Below are 7,848 nucleotides of genomic sequence, written 5' to 3' on the forward strand. Positions count from 1 at the left end.
AGACTTATCCTGTGACCATTTGGAGGAGCCTGACTCTTTGTGGATTAACGACCTAAAACTTCTTATAAATATGATTTACATGCATCAGTTTAATCTCAGGCCATATGTAATAATATTTCAATCGCGCAGGGTCTGATTTTCTACATGATAACTTTTAAGAAATGATAAAAAATGTTCTTAGAATAGTTCTGCACAGTTATAAATGCAGTAGATGTACTTTACATTGTTGTATTTGGTACATGTACTTCTTCTTCTTCCACCCTTGTCCGTTTCCCTCTGCCCTCGTTTCCTGACAGCGACTGTAACCTAACTAATGAAGGAACAAAATGCCTCATGTAAAAAAACAAAAACATTTTGCCCTTCCTTTCCCCCCCTTTGGTCTGATGAGATGATGTAATTAAAAAAAGTGGCGAGGGCTTACCCCTCAAGATTCCGTCTTTGTTCTCTCTCAGGGATGTGGTGTATTAAACTGCACTGTGTGAGGGAAGTGAACTTTCCTGGCACAGTCCAGAGCACCAGCATCCAAGATTTTTTTTCTGTGTGTGTGTGCCTGTACCACATCACCCAGCTTACCCTAAACAAAGTACCAGGGACTGGAGATGCTGTTAAAGTGACGGATTGGAGATCTAAAGCCCCTGTAATGATCTCGAGTGGCGGGGATTATATAAGGTGAGTGTGCTGTGTAGATGGATGGTGGATGGATTGTGTGGAGAGAGGGGTAAGTTCAAGTGGGACGGGAACGGGTGCATGCACATGTTCTTGTGCACGGATACATATATGTGTCTATGTGTAAGCTTGTATATGTGCGCTTGTCAGTGCCGCTGTCTCCCTGAAAGCACTTAGCAGACACAGTCCAGCGGCCCTGTAAAGAGCTCCTGTCTAATGTCCACTGTCCCCTCTGTTCCTGGGCATTATGTAAGGAAACACTGGGACCTCATTTATAAAACGTCTTCTTGGAATTGTATCCCTGGATTTCAGTGTGCAATCATTGCAGCGACCGTGACGACAAACAAATAAGGTATTAAGATATCAAATGGACATTGCTGGCACTTATTTTTAGCTTTTGATAGGTGATTAAATTTAGAAAGAAAGAAAATAAGAAGAAAAAACAAGACTACAGCATGTGAGCTCTTTGGGAATGTGTTCAGCGGCTAAGTGTGTGGGAAGATGAATGATCAAAGCTCAGCAAAAGTCTCAAAATGCCTTTTGTTAGTGTGACAGGCGTGGTTGCGAGCTCGGCTGCCATCGCATTAAGAGTTTCTTTGAAATGAAATCATAACCTTGGGACTGATTTAGACTGTGGGCTTCAAAGAGAACATTTTTATCAATGAGGTCCGTTGTGTATAATCCCACCGAAGGAGAGAAAACGGTGGGATGTAAAGTCTGAGCTGCAGTGACACCACGGCCAAAACAATAGACTCCCTCAGAGAGGGTCAATAATTCATAAATCTACTTTAAGGGATGGAGTAGATTAAGGACAAAGACCTGACGTTAATGACGAAGAATGACTTTTTTTTTTTACTGGTCAGTTGCCCAATATCACTGTCAAATGTATTATGTTTGAAAGGCAGTACAGTTTAAGATAAATTCTTGGATCAAAGGAATTTCCTCATATTCATGACTCACACAGTATGCAGTGTAAGTGCCTGCTGGAGACATTTAGAATCAGGCTGCTTTAAAGGGCATGTCAGGTTGAATATGCCATATTTGCGCAATGGATCACAACCTGCCATTTGAAGTCTATATAACACCATGAAGGTCACACAAGAGGATTTAATACGATAAGGATAATGGAAATGCACATAGTCCCACATACAATGGAAATGTTGACGTGTTGTGCGTTTAAAGAGCTTCCACTTGTACGTATCAAAAATTTAAGACGGTAAACATGAATGAAAATACTGACTGTCACCGTCACGAGTCTTCCGTGTGAGAACAGAAGGTGCAGTCTCTCAGCACCTTCTGCACATTGTTTAAAAAAGTGTCATGGGACCTGGCACACGTCGTTCTGTTTATATTTAGTTTCCTGCTCTCCGGAGGACAGGTTTGCGTGTTGCGTCTGGTCTTTACAACTGTTTGTGGAAGTGGAATATCACCACAAATTATTGACATTTTGCCACCGCCTGCGCACACTTCCTTCAGTTTATTCTTTGGTCCCCCGTAAAAATGGATATATTTGGTCTCCCGCATCCTCTGTGCATGGTAAAACTGCCGCACATGTTTTCCTGTGCTTGACATGATATCAACGTTGAGGTGGACACATGATATAAAACGCCATGTATATTCTTTCTTTCATTCTTTCTTTCTTCCACTGACTCAGAGAACGAATGACAGAAGAGTACTTACACGTACAAGTACAACCGCTGGTGTGCAACGCGTTTGAATGACGGTAAAATGATTATTTCACGGCAGAAAAGATAAAAGGGCTGATCCAGTGGGTGACAGGTATTTTTTCACAGATAGCTGATAGTTTATGCCTGGAGTCAATCAGTTTGTAATGATTCAGATCACTCAAACACTACTGGACGGCAGCAAAATTAATGATATCATTTAAATGCTGAAACACCGCGGTTTGGCCCCGCGTCAATGTCATCACGAGAGGGAATGGATTGATTTCGGAACGGGCACACGAGAGGAACAGACTGTACCAAACATGTCAAAATGAGTCTAATGTATGATGTGCTGTGTGACACCAGGTTTCCATGGAATACACAAATACACTTTGGTCTGAACCAAACCATGAAGAACAGGGAAGGAAAACAGATCAACACAATATCATTATGTCTAAACAGATCAAAACTGCCGCTATTCGATAGTTTTAAGTTAGCATGTGTCAGGCAACATGGCTCCAGTTGTTGTGTGGCGGTTGAAAATAGTTGGTATTCACCAAATTAGACTTAGATTGGGATTTAATGACTGAAAATTCTGAAACGCAACGATTTCGCTTATCAAGTTCAACTTCCTTCTTGCCCATTCGGCAGAAACAGAGCAACATGGGGAAACCTTTGGAGTTGATTCCTGTGAATACAGGACTTGCACATTCATGTACGTATCTACCGTTGAGGACACCGAAGTCCGGACCTCGGTATTATTCCCCCCCCCCCAAAAAAAGGGTTTAACTGCCTAAAATACACTAAGCAACGGCAGGATACGACTTGTTCCTCGGTCTGATCACCACCACTGTCGTTGCTCATGAGTAGGCGGTGAATGATTTGAATTTAACTAGTAGAATTTAACTTTTTCAATGCCATCCATCTCCAGACAGACACCTGACGAAAAGCTCCCTTGCTGTTGCGTTGCATTGAAACAGTGCAGTGGCCACTGATGTCTACTGGAAACGTAACGTTAGTAAGCTTCACTTGAGTGAATGTTAATGTTACCCTATATGCTCGGCTAGCTGATTAATTGCATGATTAGGTAACATTGGAATTATCCTAACGTCTTTAAATGTGCATATTTAGATCAGGGAAATTTGTAAAAAAAATTGACCCCGGTATTGCTGGATACGGGCCTGTCCGCATTCCCTTCATTTTCTGGACCCGGTGACTACGTCCATTTTTATATATTGTTTGAACACAGGACTTTTACTTGTAATGGAGTATTTTTACAGAGTGGTATGCCTGCTTTTAAGTAAACGATCTGACTACTTCTTCCACCCCTGGCGACCTGCCAACAGTGCTCGAAATGTAACTTAAGAATCTTAAGATCACAAACTTTTTTAGAAAGATGCAATACAGCGCATGGCTCTGTTAACTGTTGTGTTACTGTGTAACATGCGAGCTTTAGCCTTGGTGTGTGATGTACACTTTACTTAAGGCTCATGGTATGTGATGTTCATGTCATGTCATAGCTGCAATATATGTTATACTGTATATATATCGCGTGTAGAGACATGGACTGTGGCTCAGTGGTGCTTGAACAGTGATCCAGACACTGGGCTCAGTGTCGTGCCACTGAAGGCCTGCCAACTGACCTGTGTGTGTGTGTGCGTGTGTGACTGTGTGTGTGTGTTAATATGTCTGTGTGTCTATTAGATGTCTGTTCAAGAGGGCACAAGTGTAGAAGTGGTACAGGGATCCCCTCAGTGCTTCATAGTGTCTGTATGTGTGTGTGTATCTGAGTGCATGTGTGTGCGTGTGTGTGTGTGTGTGTGTGTGTGTTTGTGTGTGTCTGTGTGTGTGCGTGTGTGTGTGTGTGTGCACGTGCTGGTAATGTATTCGTGCTGGCGGTCAAGGAGGGCGCCTGGGAGGACTGGTGTTTGATTGGCGCGTGCCGCCGAGATCTGCTCCTTCCTGTTAGTGAACGCATCACTTCCTCTCACCCTGCCCTGAGCTACTGCCTTGCCGTCTCACAATCACTCTGACACGGTTCTCTCTCTCCTCCTTATTTTTTCCTCCTCCTCCTCTTCTTCTCTCTCTCCCTCGCCCTCTCCTCTCGTGACTTACTGTCCTCTCCTACTGTCCGCTCCCTCCAGTCCCTTTCACTCTTTATTTATTCTCAGATTATTTATTTTTTTCACTTCTTCCACTTTTGCTCTCTCTCCAACTCTTTTCTATCTTTCTTTCCATTTTAGTTCCACAATCCTAGTGCTCCCTCCCTCCCTCCCTCCCTCCCTCCGTCTTTGTCAATTTGTCTCTCCCTGCTCTCCCTCAGAAGGCCACTTTTGTGTTAACAACTTGTCAGCCGGTTCATCATCCTCAATGAAGCATCTCTTCTCTGACTCTCTCCTCACCAAACCCTCCCATTTCTCCCTTGCCCTCCCTTGCCCTCCCAAACCGCTTTCTCTTACCATATCTGCTTTGTGTTCAATCCTAAAGCAGCCCCACTCCTCCTCCTCTTCCTCTCCTCCTCCTCCTCCTCCTCCTCAGCTGCTCTCCCTGAAGACAGAGCAGAGGCAGCCAGGCAGAACAGCCAGCATGTTCCCATGTTCTCTTACTCCAGCTCTGCGGCTGCAGTAGCCCTCTTAGACCTCTCACTTTCTCTCTCCATCACCCCTCTCTTTTTTCCTCCTCCATACTTTCCCTATAGCACACATCTTGTTTTTGTTTTGCATCCTCATTCTCTTTCTTACTTTTTTCTAATTCTTCTGTCTTCCGCCTCCTCCTCGTTTCCCCTTCATCCTCACCTTGTTTCCTGCCTCCCTGCTCTATGCCTCTCCTTTGCCTCCAGGCTTCATCCTTGGTCTTTGCATATCTCCTCCATCTTCTCCCATCCTGCTAAACATTGCTGCAGGCCATTCTTGTCTCTCATCCTCGAGCCTTCTTCTCTTCTTCCCTGTTTTTATCGTCAACAGTACTGTTCCCCCTGCTTCCTCCCCTCTTTCTCTGCGTCCTTGCTCAGCATCGACTCTCGAACCACTGCTCCTCTTCCCACTCTCGCACAGTTTTTATTTACTCCTTGATTCTCATCATCTCCTCTGTCCTTTCTCGTGCAGTCTTTATCAGTGTCACATATGGGTTCATGTTTATGGTGATGACTCTCTTGCCTCCTTGCTTTGCCCACAGCCCCGTCACTTCATGGACACCCGTAGTTTGAAAAGCAGTGGTTCAGTTCGAAGATATAAATTCTACATTTTCATTTAAATGAAAGACAAAGAGGTCAAACAATTATTGTGGTTCAGTATGTGTATAGGAACTGGCTTTCAGTCATTATGATTCAGTTGTTAGCTGGCTGCTAACTTGAAGTCATCTCCCTCCAGTTGCCTCCGTCAGCTCTTTGTTTCTCTGCCTCTGGTGTCTCTCTATGAGGTCATCTTGTAAACTATGAGGGGCCATCGGAGACATTATTCAGAACTATGAAAACAAACTCAGTCACACACTGTACTGCCAACCAAACATGGGACAAGCTTTTTCATACATAACTGAGAAATTACAAGCTCACATACACAACTGTAAAGCTCCTATTAAAATGCTTTCACACATAGTAGTGAAATGCGGCGTATACACAGCTAAAAGGTTTCTCTTAATTATATTGAGTTGGGATTTCAGTCAGAGAGGATTTCAGTCACAATGGCACACTGGGCACAATGCTTTGATAAAACACATTATTTTAATGGCAGACATGTTATAGCGAATCGCAGCTGCGGGAGTTCATCTTCTGCTAATTAATGTAAAGAAAACATCCCTGTAAAAAGATATGGATTTTACTTTTTCAATCCACTTTCCTTGTTTTTTCTACTTCAGCTAGATATGTCCTAGATTGCCCACAATGCTTTTGGATAACTCCTGCTATAGGTCATGATGCTCATGGCAAAAAAAAGGGTAAACATCAGTGTCAGGCAGAGAGGGAACCTTTATACATTCTCTTAACAAACCAGAATGTCACTCTGTAGAGCGCATACCTCAACCAAGTCCCCTTAAATACAATCAAGCTAAACCAAATCGACACACTCCAAGATATCAGTCTCCTAAATAAGATGGATTTTCCCCCCATCAACATCCATGCATCATCCATGCAAGAAAGTGAAGAGAAAAAAAATCTGGATCTGCACCTTTGTCTGGATCAGTGACAAACTAATGGGTTCTTTTTTGGCCCGCGTCTCATCCTTCCACCAAGGTTCATGGAAATCTGTTCAGTAGCGTAATCCTGATGACAAACCAACCAACCAACCAACCAACCAACATACAAACAAACGGACAGGCGCGAAAACGTTGAATTGCACTTGTGAAAACCACCAACAAGGCCCAACAGTCCTGTTTAATTGAATCAAGCCGTACACAAATATCGATATCAGTCCCCTAAATGTGCCATGTAATTTACGTCAACATCCATGAATTACTCTCTGGGAAATTGGTGAAAATGCCAATAAAAAAATGCCCTATCTCTCAATGTTAAAGAAAGTCCTACAAACCAGCAAACAATCGGACAGGGGTGAAATCATTACCTCCTTGGTGAAGGTGATTATTATCAAGCAACAACAGCAGCAACATCACATGCGCTAGTAGTAATTATAGCAGCAATTAATATTTATGATTTGGTCCAGAGCTGCACAGACCAAAGAGTTCAGTGTCTGTAACTCATCCGTCTCTGATGTACAGCTGTCGTGATGCTCGTTGCATTTCTGTTGCATCACCGTACTTTAGGTAAACACACAACCAATGTATGAATGAACCTGTTAACCCTCGACAGAAACCACGTGTCCACAGAATCACGCCACGATAGATCCAACCCTCTGTTCACACGGTGGGCTGCTCACCTCCACGTTTTTAGGGATATTCTCAAGTCAGTAAAGCAAGAACTCTTTGTGCGGATGAGGCGCGGACACAAACCCCCCGAGCCGTGAACTGAGGTCCTGCTTCCATTATCATGAAGATTTGTTGATGAACGACGATGCACACGTGGGCGATTTAATGGCCGTAGGAGTGTATTGATCCCAATGGGACAAGGATGGATTAAGGTAATGGCAGTGGTGTTTCAGATGATAGTGGGCGGTAATGGATGTGATGATGAGGGGGGGAGGAGTGGCGGTTGTGGTGAGGTGAGGAGGACGATGAGGAGGAGAAATGATGGCGACCGTGAAGGCTGCTGCAAAGATGATGATCCTTGGAGCAGCTTTCGGACAGCCTGTGAGGTCCGGACATTTTCTACTACTTTTCCTGCCGGCAAGAGAATTGGCACTATACCCAGGCACCACCACCCCTCACCTCAATGTTCCTGCTGTTGTGAACGCATCCGACTCAGATGATCTCCTCGTATGTGAACGGCAAACACATTTCATGTCTGAAAACATATTAAAAGATGGCTTTGATCTTGGTTTCTTATTGGTGTGCGGAAGATGATGATGATGATAATCTTTGTGTGTGTGTGTGCGTGTGTGCGTGTGTGTGTGTTTGCGTGTGTGCGTCTGTG

Source organism: Scophthalmus maximus, chromosome 11 (genome assembly GCF_022379125.1).
Source record: "Scophthalmus maximus strain ysfricsl-2021 chromosome 11, ASM2237912v1, whole genome shotgun sequence".
Lineage (NCBI taxonomy): Eukaryota > Metazoa > Chordata > Actinopteri > Pleuronectiformes > Scophthalmidae > Scophthalmus > Scophthalmus maximus.